Source organism: Carcharodon carcharias, chromosome 14 (genome assembly GCF_017639515.1).
Source record: "Carcharodon carcharias isolate sCarCar2 chromosome 14, sCarCar2.pri, whole genome shotgun sequence".
Lineage (NCBI taxonomy): Eukaryota > Metazoa > Chordata > Chondrichthyes > Lamniformes > Lamnidae > Carcharodon > Carcharodon carcharias.
Window position 1 is genome coordinate 49,930,893 of NC_054480.1, and position 13,785 is coordinate 49,944,677.

Genomic DNA, 13,785 nt, shown 5'->3' on the forward strand with positions numbered 1-13,785 from the left:
TGGATAAGGAGGACAGATTTCCTTTCCTAAGGATATTAGTGAACCAGTGGGTTTTTACAATAATCTGACAACTTCATGATAACTTTTAGTGTTACCAGCTTTTTACTTCCACAATTTTTTTTGAAAAGTGATCTTAATTGTTCAAACTATAGTTGTGAGATTTGAACTCATTTTCCCTGGCTTTTTCCCTAGTAAATAAGTCAAGCAGATAAATATGAAAATGATAGAACAGACAAACTTGGCATAGAAGAGTTACAAAACAGGAATATGCTTCATCAAGAATCTGAAATAATTAGTTGAATTTATTAAGCAGAACACAACAGAAATCCTTTCTTTCATTTTAACTAAAAACTAGGGCATCAGTGAAACACTTTGGTACTTCTGATTCTTGTACCATAAAACCTGTATGAAACTATTTATTGAGATAGTGTCAGTTTTCTGTGCAAAAATGAACAGAGAACATTCCAAACTGAAGATTGCATCAGAAACAAGCTGGTCCAGCTGGGGCCCAAATGATTGTTATCGGGTTCAGTGGCTTCTCCAAAAATATGTCTGTTCATTCTCAAATCAGGTTTGTTTCTGTCCAGAAAGACAGTATCTTACAGGATACTCCACTTAAAAGGAAGTGGTTTAACAGCAATTTGCCCCACTCGGCACCCAATGCAGAATCAATTGGTAACAGCTGAAAGGTCCTGATAAGGAACATTTTTATGATCACCATATATTTTCCCCATTTAGTAATTTATCACTAGGATCCTTGCTCTTCTTACTCACTCCATGTTATGCACCATAATTAGACAAAGGACAAGCAATAATGTGGTCTTTACGAGTGTTGCTGTTAAACTGACTGGCAGGAGAGCATGATACTGTAGCTATATTTTCCTTCCCTGCTTCAGAGAAAGGGCCTCATCTCCAAGACGCATCTCCCTGGACAGGTGGACTGAGATCAAATGGTCACTGCCATGGGAATCTAGGATTCTGTCACTCCATGATATAATAATGTGTGAAGTCACCATGACAATGGTTTGCATCAAGAAACTTCTCCTTTCCCTATAAAAAGTTTTCTCCAAATCACATTTATTTTCTTTCTTTCTTAGATTCTTCCCCCCCTACAAACCACATAATGTTAAAAGACAGATAAGCAATCTTCTAGAATGTTTTTGTCCAAGATGCATAAGTGAGTTTGCTGGAAGATGCTTAAGGATGTGTAACTCTGAATGTTCCATCAATCCACTGTTACCGATGACACCTCTGGAAAAGTAAAGCAAAGATCAGCAGGTTGTGTAGGAAATTTCAACTTTGAACCCTCATCCTAATTTGATGACACAGCGCATAGAATTACCATGCTAGGTTGCTCCATAGCTTCTTATAGCACTCAATGGCATCACTACATTTGTTAACAAAATTCCATTTTTCAATTTTAAAGAACAAAACTAAATTTGGAGACATAAAGCTCCGGTGTCAGATAACACACTGAAATTTTGCAAGGTTTTTGTCAGTATTCTCAGGATTTCACTGATCTTGAAAAGGCGCCCATCCAGAAGCACCAGAAATTTCCCATTTATATCTGTTAGAAGCCACACAGGATGTAATCCTTCTCTTGTAATACCAGAAATATCAGTAACGATTAACTAGGTCATTTCTATTATCTGCGAATAAGATTGCAATATGTAGAAGGTTGAGCAGTTTGAGGAAGGTATGAGCTAAGCTAAGATATTTTTACCCACAAAAATGCAATGATAAAAGCTTTCAAGGAATTTTAATAAAACATATCACTGCAACAATAGTACTCAGCCAAAAATTGTAGGTCTGCTTATGTCTGTGCATAGTAGTTACTGCAAACTGATTCACATTATTAACAGTCCAGAGAGGAAAGTAATTCCATATTTCCAAATCTTCATACATAGTTCAACAAATCTTGTTTAAAATTCACAGATTCAAGCCATTTTACACAATTACACATACATAGATTTTTTTAAAAACTCAGAGGCCTAGAAAAGAGTGCTCATGCAATTATTCCGCTCCTTTACATAACACTATATTTTTTATAGCTGCAAATTTCATATGGCCCTTACTGCACATTAGGGGCTGCATTTAATGGAGGCTACATGCAGGCTTCGCCCTCCAGCTGGAGAACCGGTGAGGGTCTCGCGACACCTCTTCAGGAAAACCCGCCGAATTAAGCGCAAATTAGGCACTTAACTGGGCAGCGGCGGGCCTTCCCTGGGATTAAAGTCCCGTTTACCGGCAGCATCCGGGCACTCAGAAGCCGGCACTCTTCATTGCTTGACAGCACCGCCAGAGAGGTAGCGGCTGCTACCGGTATTACACTCAACTGAGGCCTTGGATTGGCCATGGACCCAGGCACGGGTGAGTGATGGTGGGAGGGGGGAATGGCAACAAGAACAGGGGTGCGGGTGACACTCAGCAGGCCTCCCCTTTATAATGCTGGTACAGTGCTTTGAATGACGAGCTCTCCCGAGCACCTCTCCTCCCCCTTGTCCCTCCTCCCGGGAGCCCACAAACAACTCCGACAGGGTTTTCTAGCTCACACAGTCAGTCTCCTGCTGCCACTGGATAAATGACAATTGGGAGTGGAGTGAGAAGGCAGTGCACAGGCATTCCTCTTTTTCTCCCTGTCCTTCTGTGTCTCAGCAGTTTGTATCTGTTATTACTCAGATTGGTTGTTCTCCATTTTTGGTAGCTGTTGAAATCTTTTTCTTCACAATGTTGGCTGCTCCCTCCCTTCAATTGGAAGCAATTAAAATTTTAAGTCGTCTGTGTTCAAACTTGTTATCTCAATACTTGTAACCTTGCCTTCCACATCCAAACCAACAAAAGCAAGGTCCATAATTTCAAAACAGAAACATTGCAAGATGAAAAATATAGTATTCATGGAGGCCTGGATCATTCTACTGCCATTCGTTATTGAGTGGAGTGTTACTGAAAATATCCCTTTTTCGAGAGTGGTTGAATTGCATTTAGCATGTATTCTATTGGGTTAAAGTTTCTACTCCTATTAATGGTTGGTAATGCTTAGTACCAGAGTAACTAGAGAGCTTATTAAGCTCACAATTAAAAGGTAAAACAATGGGAAAAGGTGCAGGTGTGATTTTCAATGAAAAATTTCATCAGTAAACATTGGCAGTATTTAACCAGAGCTGAAGTAGGGTTCTCCATTGTTAATCATTTTAGAACAGTTCTTTGAATCAAAGCCATTAAACTATTGGTTTTAATGTGAGTCCAACAGTTGTATCTTGAATGCTGAGTTTCAGCATAAATAAATTCCTTTGTTATTGCCCTAGGTTTAAGTTACTTTGTACAATTTTGAGGTTTTAGTCAAATGGTTGTCCAGGCTTACAGCCATATAGGTCTGTCACTGTTATCCCTTCAGTGATCTTGCAAAAGAAATTACTTTTTAATATTTAATCAGTACTTATAATTTGAATTTAGTGAGCACTTTCTCTAGGTTGTCCTTAGTTCTTTGCTTCCTTTTAGCATTCACATAATTCCACATTAGTACAAAGTCAATATATGGTAAATATATAGTCAATGAACAAATACATGGAAAAGAAACATCTAAATGATGAATAACATAAGCTGTCATATTATTCACCATAAAAATGTACAGTTTGTGGCCCATAGTAATGCAATGAAGTATGTATTTTAGTAAAACTCTGGGGCTTCAAAACTGCAATTCTTTTGTCCACTCTTCAGTTTGTGAAAGGACAATGCATTCGTGGACAGAACATTGCTATTCTTCTGTTAGCCTGTCTAGTAATTTTATTATCTAAAGGATTAACATTTAAATAAATTGGAAAATTAAGGCACATATAGTGACAATTTACGTTCCTTATTAAAAGTCTGAGTCACTTCCTACAAAGAGTCAGCAAAAAAATCCCAAAGTCCATCGAGTGGAATAAAATTACAGTGAAGCACTTGTTGTTAATGCAAACAAATACAGCGACAGTTTGCACACAGCAGGATGTCGTGTGTCCGGACAGTTAATCTGCTTCTGCTCGAGGGAAGAATATTGCCTAGAGTCCCAGGTAATCTCCCTATTCTTTGAATAGAAACATAGAAACTAGGAGCAGGATAGCTGGGGCCCAAGCACTGATCCCTGTGGTACACCACTAGTCACTGTCTGCCACCCGGAAAAGGACCCATTTATTCTCGCTCTTTGTTTCCGGTCTGTCAATCAATTCTCAATCCATGCCAGTATCATCCCCAATCCCATGTGCTTTAATTTTGCCCAATAGCATCTTATGTGGGACCTTATCAAAAGCCTTCTTGAAATCCAAATACACCATATTCACTGGTTCTCCCTTATCTATTCTACTAGTTACATCCTCAAAAAACTCCAATAGAATAGTTAAGCATGATTTCCCTTTCATAAACCCATGCTGACTTTGTCTAATCCCATTAATGCTTTCCAAGTGTTTTGTTACCACGTCTTTTATAGTGGACTCTAGCACTTTCCTCACTATTGCTGTTAGGCTAACTGGACTGTAATTCTCTGTTTTTTCTCTCCCTCCTTTTTTCAATAGCGGTGTTACATTTGCCACTCTCCAATCTGTAGGAACTGCTCCAGAGTCTATAGGATTTTGGAAGATGACCACCAACGCAGCTAATATTTCCAGGGCCACTTCCTTTAGTCTTCTGGGATGTAGATTATCAGAACCTTGGGATTTTTCAGCCTTTAATCTGATTAATTTCTCTAGTGCCTTTTTTTTTTTACTAATACTGATTTTCTTCAATTCTTCTCTCTCACTAGACCCTTGGTTCCCTGACATTTCTGGGAAATTATTTGTGTCCTCTTTTGTGAAGACAGAACCAAAATATGTGTTCAATTCTTCCGTAATTCTGCTATTTCTTTGATTGCCATTATAATTTCCCCCATTTCTGACTGTAAGGGGCCTATGTTTGTCTTTGCTAATCTTTTTCTCTTCAGATATTCATAGAAGCTTTTACAGTCAGTTTTTATGTTTCTTGCAAGTTTACTCTGATACTCCATTTTCCCCTTCTTGATCAATCTTTTTGTCCACTTTTGCTGAATTCTAAACTGCTCCCCCTCCTCAGGCTGCTGCTTTTTCTAGCAATTTTATATGTCTCCTCTTTGGATCTAATACTATCCCTAATTTCTTTTGAAAGCCATGGTTGAGCCACCTTTCCGGTTTTACTCTTGCGCCAGACAGGAATGAATAATTGTTGTAATCATGCATATGTTCCTTTAATATTAGCCATTGCCTATCCACTGTCAAGCCTTTTAGTAAGGTTTCCCAATCCATCATTGCCAACTCGCGCCTCATACCCTCGTAGTTCCCTTTATTTAGATTCAGGACCCTAGTTTTGGATTCAACGTCTTCACTCTCCATCCTAATGAACAATTCTATCATTTTATGGTTGTTCTTCCCAGTGGACCGTGCACAACAAGATTGTTAATTAATCCTTTCTCATTGCATAATACCCAGTCTAGGATAGCCAGCTCTCTAGTTGGTTCCTCAACCCATTGGTCTAAAAAACCATCACATACACAATCCAGGAAATCCTCCTCCACAGTATTATTGCTAGTTTGGTTTGTCCAATCGATATGTAGGTTAAAATCACCCATGATTACAGTTGTACCCTTATTACATGCATCTCTAATTTCCTGCTTAATGCCTTCCCTTGCATCTCCATTACAGTTTGTCAGCCTATAGACAACCCTCAACAAATTTTCTGCCCTTTGGTGTTTCTTATCTCCACCCAAACAGATTCCATATCATGATTTTCCGAGCCAATATCCCTCCTCACTATTGCATTGATTTCCTCCTTTACCAACAATAGTACCCCATCTTCTTTCTATTTGTCCTTCCTAAATATTGAATACCCCTGGATGTTCAGTTCCCATCCTTGGTCACCCTGCCGCCATGTCTTCATAATTGCAACTATATCAGAACAGTTTATATCAATTTGCGCTGTTAATTCATCTACCTTATAGCATCACAGGATCATTAAGATACACCTGATCCAGAAGAACAGGTTGATGAAAACACAATTTAATGTTTTATCTGAAGGATAGCACCACCAACAATGCAGTACTTCAGTTAGTACTGCAGAAGCATCAACCTATACTATGTACCTGCATTGGAATGGAACCCATGACCTCCTGACTCAGGGACAAGAGTACTGTTAGCTGACAGTGTACCTCTTTACTGCAGTTCTATAAAATAGTATGTTGAGGATTCGAATCATTTTTGGTGAAGATGGCCATGGAGACAAACTGTACCACAATGAACTCTTATATGAATTGGCTGTTTTAATCAGCATAATTTGCTTTAGTGCTCTGTTGTGTTTTTTTATATGAAGAAAAATATCACAAAATATTTAATAGAAAATGGTCAGGCCCAGATGAACACACTGTTGCCCTTTGTCTTTTCCAGGCCATTCTGTGAATGCTTGTCAGATCTATACTCTACACCAACTTCAAGGAAAGTTCCACTTGCATTGAAATACCTATGTATTGAACTTCCTGCTGCAGCAGTTATCCAAATCATGTTTTTTCCGTCAAAGACACTATTGGTTCCTGTTCAGAAACAGGAAACTGGAGTTTATTTTCTGGGGGAATATAATTTTTTGGAGCCAGCCCAGGATGGACAAAGCAACAAGTAGGAGAAGAAACTGATAAAGGTATGAAAACATCCTAGGTTTTATAAAAAGGGGCACAGACTGCAAAGTCAAAGAAGTAATCCTAAACTTATACAAACTATTTGTTAAACTATCATTAAAGGATTGTGTGCAGTTTTAGGTCCATTTCTTTGGTAAGATAAGGGAAAGTGTTCAAAAAAGATTTATTAAAATGGTGTCACAGATGTCAGCCTTGGCTCAGTTGATAGCACTCTTGCCTCTGATTCAGAAGGCCATGGAATAAAATCAACTTTTGCAGTGGTGTGGAACTGTGATTGGTGGATCAACTGTCCATGATATGAACCAAGTGGCTCCATTTCCATTGACTGCAATATAATTTAGCCTGACACTTCAGACCTGCACTAATGTAGTGGCATCTTTCAAAAGAATCATTAACCTAAGACACCATCTGTGCTATCAGGAGGCTAGAAAACATCTCTTGCTCCTAATTAAAGAGCAGTGAGTTCTCCCACTGAACTGGACAACAGTTATCCCTCAGCCAACATCACTAAGTTGATTAACAGATCATTTATCCCACTGCTGTTTTATGAGAACTTGTCGTGCTCGGTTTGGCAACTATATTTCCCTACTTTACAACAGACTACACTTAAAAGTATTTCAGTGGCTGTGAAGCATTTTGGGATGTTTTGAGGTCATGAAAGGCACCATATAAATGCATGTTCTTACCTTCATAATGAACATAGAGTAGGAAAAGAGTAGAGCAGACTAGGTTAAGAGAAGATCTAACTAATATTTTCAAAATCATGAATGGGTTTGATTAAAGCAAATTTTGCAAACATATTCTTAGTGCTTGGTGACTGAATAGTTAGAAGACTTAAATTTTTCATCACCAAAAGAATGAAGGGAGAGATTCACAGAGTTTCTTGGATAGAGAATTGGTAAGACATGGGGTGCCCAAACAAAAGTCGTGGCGAAAAATGAAATAACAGTTTTTAAAAGGGATGGCAAAAATTTTTGATAAAGGAAATTTAAACACATGTAAGAAAAGGTGGATGAATGTAACTAAGTAGCTAACTCAGCACAGAAATAATATGGGCATAATGGGATAAATGGTCTCCTCTGTGCTATATAATTCTATGGCCAGGATTTGTACCTTGTCGGACAGGTGCAGCAGACAGGGCCAGGAGCAGTCACGAAGCCTCAGGGAGCTGAAGATTTAAAAACACAAAAATAAAAAATTTATCACTGTTAAAAACATGTCCTCTCTTGTGACAGTCACATGAGCAGGGACATGTTAGAAATGAAATTTTAAAATTTTTTAGTTAATTTTTAATTGGTGTTGGAAACCTAATCCCGCTCATGGATGAGGTTTCCTAAAAATCTAAAGGCTATTTGGCCTTTTCCCCTGTAAGGTTGGATGGGCAGCGAAAAATTTCAGTCAATTATTACTTTAATGGCCTTAATAGGTCTGTTAATTGTCCGCGGGTGCTGCTGACTCCCATGCATGTCCGCTGACCAAAATATTGCACGAATGCTTGCCCGATATCATCGTGTGTCATTTTACGCTCGAGCGGGTTGGGCGCATACCCGCTCGCTCAGCGCAAATTTCTGCCCTATGATTCTAATTAGATATACATACAGCTTTATATATCCACATTTTTACTGAACATTATTTAGATAAAGGTAATATTTAGAAAATTACAAAAGGTCATCTGTTTTGATAAAGTTGACAACACCTACGGACCAAGATAAGGATTATTGTAGTGAAACCAAATTTATTTAATAGATTGGTATGAGTTAAGCAAGCACCTATGCTTGTACTTTTACAATCTGAGGCTATATTGACAGGCTGGACCCGTATCCATTGGAGTTTAGAAGAATGAGAAGGACATATTGGAACATATTGGATCTTATTGGAATATATAAGATCTTGAGGGGACTTGACAGGGTGGATGCTGAATGGATGTTTTCCCTTGTGGAAGTGGCTAAAACCAGGGGACACATTTTAAAAATAAGGGGTTGCCCATTTAAGATGGAGATGAGGAGAAATCTTTTCCTTCAGAGGGTTTTGAGTGTTTGGAACTCTGTTCCCCAGAGATCGATGGAGGCAGGGTCATTGAATATTTTAAGGCAGAGTTAGATAAATTCTTGACTAACAAGAGAGTTAATGGGCCTCAGGGGTAGGAGGGAATGTGGAGTTGGGGGCCACAATCAGATATGCCATGATCTTATTAAATGGCGGGGCAGGCTTGAATGGGCCGAATGGCCCACTCATGTTCATAATTCGTATGTTCTTTTTGGAATATCAGTTTACTGCATTAACTTTATTCCTTGTATAAACTCATCACCCTCCAGCTTACATTTACTGACTTCATACCTATAAGTATGCAGCTAACCTTATTTATTAAGGCTTATGAAAACCACATGCCCCATCCTTTATGGTGCAGAAATGTGTGAACATGTTGAGGAATGTGGTCTATGATAAATACGCTGATAATCACAAATATTCGCACTGATTTAAACAGCCTCTTGCTGAGGGATAGGACAATGCAACGTGTTAAAACAATAGGGGTGAAATCGGACTTCACTGATCCCATTTTCCAGGCAGAAAAAGGAAGCAAAAAGGTCCAATTTAGGAGCCAATCTCCTATGCCCTAACAGCATTGGAAACAATGCTATATTGGTTTAAGCCCGAAGGTCATGTAAAACAGCTGTCGTATAATAAGGGGGCTAACACCTGCTTTAGAAGTGTAACTAGAAACTGGTTTATTCTGAATGTGGTAGGCACTGGGCTGCCACCAAAAAGGTAAGTTGGACAAAAATACTTACCTGGAGCAGCACGGGCATCAGAACTCTTGCCACAAGGGTACTGCAGAGTGTGCTGACTCTGCTTTATATAAACTATGAGACAAACTATCTAATGCCAGCAGCTCTTGAGGGGTTGCTATACATCTTTAAACTGTCCTGCTAGGGAATGGCTGCAAAATTGCTCCATTTAGAGAAGAAGGTTTGGAGGTACTGCTGAAGGATTTGTTTATTTTTCAAGTTAAGACTACTTTCATTGAAGTCCAGAGCCTGAGCAAAATGGAGGTGCTGATATAGTGGATACCTTTTCATCTCTTCATTTAACTGGAAGCAGGTGAAAAAGAAGTCACAGGTCTCAAGGAGGTTATCAAGATAAATGTTACTTCCATTTTTGCAATGTTTACAATTCATATTGACAATATCTCTGAGAAGCCTTGATGCAGCATCACAGAAGAAGAACATATATAATTAAGGCAATTGTTCCAAAGATTCCCAAATGCACAGGTATGCTACCAGTACTTACAATTGTAAATAGTTTCACATGGGCGGCGTTGCCAACATGAGAATGCACTTCCTCTGTGGCTTAACAAATGTGGCAAACAAAAAGAACGAAGCACAAGATGCTTCCTGCTTATAGACTCACATAAGGCCTGGACACATGATTGACAGACATGTTCTCTCTTTTTCCTTATTACAACATTTATCTTTTTTTTCTATCTGCTTGCAGAAGAAGGTTAGCATATGCAGACCACACGATACTTGCTAAATATATCATTCATCCCTACTGATGAGGAGGAGCTCTGGAAATTCTCAACCCTGAAGCAATATGAAAGTGGGGCAGAGTCTCTAAACTTATACCATAAAAACATCCTACTCCAGTACTGGAGAACAGAAACCAAAGCTGACACTCCAAAGCAGCACAGAGGGACTGCTGCACTGGCAGAGGTGTCATCTTTCAGATGAAATGTTAAACTGAGGCACAAATGCCTGTTCAAGTGGATGTAAAAGATCCCATGGCATGATTTTGAAGAACAGCAGAGGAGTTATTCCTGTAACCTGGCCAATATTTAGATTTAATCAACCTCACAAAAACAGATTATCTGGACATTATCATATTGCTGTTTGTGGGAGTTTGCTGGGTGCAAATTGGCTGCTGTATTTCCTACATTACAATAGTGATGGCACTACAGAAGTACTTGTTTGACTGTAAAGCACTTAGAGACATTTGGTGGCTATGGAAAGCATTTTATAAATGCAAATATTTCTATTTTATTTTCACTAAATCAACATTTCTAAGTTGAGAGAGCCATCTAATTAGGCAATAGTGAGCTTGAAGTTGAGAGTATAAACAGGGGATCAGGTGATAAGTTAATCCCAGAACTAAACCAAACTCCAATGTTATAATTGCATTTCTTTTCGTAAAACAACCAACACATGATGACTTACTCTCTCTCCTTCATTTGTTTCAAGCCAGCAAGGTAATTCTGCAACTTTTCTCACTCAGACTTTTCATAGAGTGTATATTATCCCACAATGAGCGATTATCTACATAACATTTATAGCTGTACTTCATTATGCTGATTGTACAAAACCTCATTTAAATTATTTGACAAGTAGAATCCCATATCCACTGCCTTCACAAGGTCCAATGTTTCAGCAGTCAAAATACTTTTAACAAACTTTTTTTATTTTCTTAGCTTCCAAAGCTAAAGGACGATATTTTCCATTCTTGTCCATCAGAAATATTATGAAACCAGCCAAACTAGAATGGGCATCAGGAAGAATAGAGACAAGAACACAAATAGGAGTAGAGCATATGTTCCTTTGAGCCTGCTCCACCATTCGATACGATGATGGCTGATCTCGAGCTTCAACTCTACTTTCCTGCCTGCTCCCCACAGCATGCAAAGCATTATTAAAAATGACTAGCTTCATGTACTTTGGGTCTAAGGGCACCTAAGGATGGGAACTTGAGTATACATTTGTCCAGATTTAATTATTTTTAATGTTCTATTTGGTGAGAAAACATTCTCTAGGATGTTTCATCACAGTGCTTAAGTTCAACTAGCATTTGTCTAATCTAACTGCCCAACCAATTCAACTGACCAATTGAGCTTTGTAATTGCTCTGTCTCTTTTTTGGATATGGCAATTTCTTTCTGTGATGACCTAGTATGATTAACCGGGTTGGGAATTCTTGATTTAAAGTTATTCCAGACTTATTTTGCTTAATATCTAAACAAATATATTTTTTAAAAGTTCCACAAGCCTGACTCCCAACCTTAAACTCGAATTTAATTTGATTAATAACACATTTCTCTAAAATGTCCATTCCCATAAGAAATAATTTCTATGCATCATAGAGATGCCTGAAAGTTTCCCTTTATGATACGAATAAAACATTGCAAGATCTGCTTTAAATTTGACACAACCTATTTTCAGCAAAACAGATCTCACTGAAAAATACCATATCAAAAATTCTATATCAAAAATACCATATCAAGCCATAGATGCATTTGTTTAGTTTCCAGTTTTCCTTCTGCCTCTACTGCCTCTTTGGGTAGTTCCGGTCACAGTCGCCTCTGAAAAGTATCACCCTGCAGAATTGCTTTTATATTGATTGACCTACACATCCATGAATGTGCAACTAAAAGAACTAAAATATTTTTTAAGATTACTTTTCCAGCTGTTGATGGAGCCTTGGTGAGTTGCTGCACTGTACCATGTAGATGGTACACATTGCTGCCACTCTGTGTCAGAGGTGGAGGGAGTGAATGTTTAATGTGATGGATGGGGTGCTGATCAAGTGAGATGCTTTGACTTGGATGGTGTCAAGCTTCTTGAATGTTGTTGGAGCTGCACGCATCCAGGCAAGTGGAGAGTATTCCATCAAACCCCTGACTTGTGCCTTGTACATGGTGGACAGGCTTTGAGAAATCAGGAGGTGAATTATTTGCCACAGAATTCTCAGCTTCTGGCTCAGCTCTTGTAGCCATAGTATTTATATGGCTGGTCCAGTTCAGTTTCTGGTCAATGGTAACCCCAAAAATGTTGTTAGTGGGATATTCAGTGAAGGTTATGCCATTGAATGTCAAAGGGAGATGTTAGATTCTCTCATGTTGGAGATGTCATTGCCTGGCATTTGTGTAGTGAGAACATTACTTGTCACTTATCAGCACAAGCCTGAATGCAGGTCTTGCTGCATATGTACATGGACCACTGCAGTATCTACTATTTCTGTTAGACCTCCCTCTTGTATTTGTTAGGACTTAGAGTTAATTTGAAGTAAGTTATGTGTACTGTGTGTGTTAGGAATAAGCTATAGCTTTAAGTTCAAATTTTAGCTTTATTTGTGGGTTAAAAGGGCAAAACCTGGGTCTAGTATCATTTAGAGTTTTTCTCTGTGAGATGGAGTCAGCAGTCTGAAGCTTTGTTTGTATGCCTACATTTTAATGAGATTTTACAATGCTTGAAGTGGAAAGCTGTATTTCAAGGGGGTTAGTGATTTAGGAAAGTTAAAACAAAGTAGGAAGCAAAGTAGGAAAACTTTGCTGTTGTCTAGCAGCAGGAGACCTACAGGGACAGAGAGAAATGGAAAAGCATTTTGAGTTCAGTTGGTCTGTGAATACCACAGGATGAGGAAGCTGGACAAGAGAGAACTGCAGACAGCAGATTTCCCAAAAGAACAGAAGAAACTAGAGAGTGGAGACAAAAGAAAATCCCAGGAAGACAGTTGAGTCAAGGAACAAGAACAGGAATGTGGGATAGGTCCTATTCAGAGGAAGTGAAAGCAAGGGGCAGAGGGGAAGGCTCCAAATTAAAGAAAGAAAGCTGCAGGAAGCAGACTTGAGGCAAAATAGGCTTGCGAGAAGCCAGAAGACCTGAGGAGGCAAAGGTTGGTGACTCCTTACTATGGGCCTGTAAAGCAGTAGCGTTCTGTGGGCATGGCTGAGTATCCGAGAGAGCGTGTGGAAGGCAAAGCTTGAATGCATATGGTGATCTGGGGAGAGGAACATCAAAAGGAGAGGTTGAAACCCTGGAGGTGGATCCTTGTTGAAGACGTCCAAGTGAAAGCGTATCTTGGGAGAAAGTTCTAAGATGAGTTCTTGGAGAATGGAGATTGGAAACCCTCTTGTGAAAGACAGAGTTCAGTGAGATTGGTTGGTTCGCAGTGCAATGAACATCTGGGGAAGTTGATGAGAGGTCCATAGCATCTGCTTTGGGTGACATCTGTTATTTGAGCTTGGAGTGTGGTGTCTGATCACAGTTCACCAATTGGTTTACATGGACTGTATACTTACTGTGAATATGAGAGTATATTGTAAATTTCTTATAACTTGTGTTATTCTTACAA

At 38.9% G+C, this 13,785-nt stretch overlaps 1 long non-coding RNA gene across 2 annotated transcripts; it reads left to right on the top strand.

Annotated features, from left to right (window-relative positions):
* Positions 1–2,195: 2,195 nt before the first annotated feature.
* On the top strand, positions 2,196–12,175 carry LOC121286798. Of its 2 annotated transcripts, none has more exons than XR_005945060.1 (3): positions 2,196–2,370; positions 6,423–6,669; positions 11,130–12,175. It is a non-coding gene; the product is annotated as an uncharacterized LOC121286798 (long non-coding RNA). The 2 variants fall into 2 exon arrangements; XR_005945061.1 differs by lacking the exon at positions 11,130–12,175 and adding an exon at positions 10,160–10,404.
* The last annotated feature ends 1,610 nt before the right edge of the window (positions 12,176–13,785 follow it).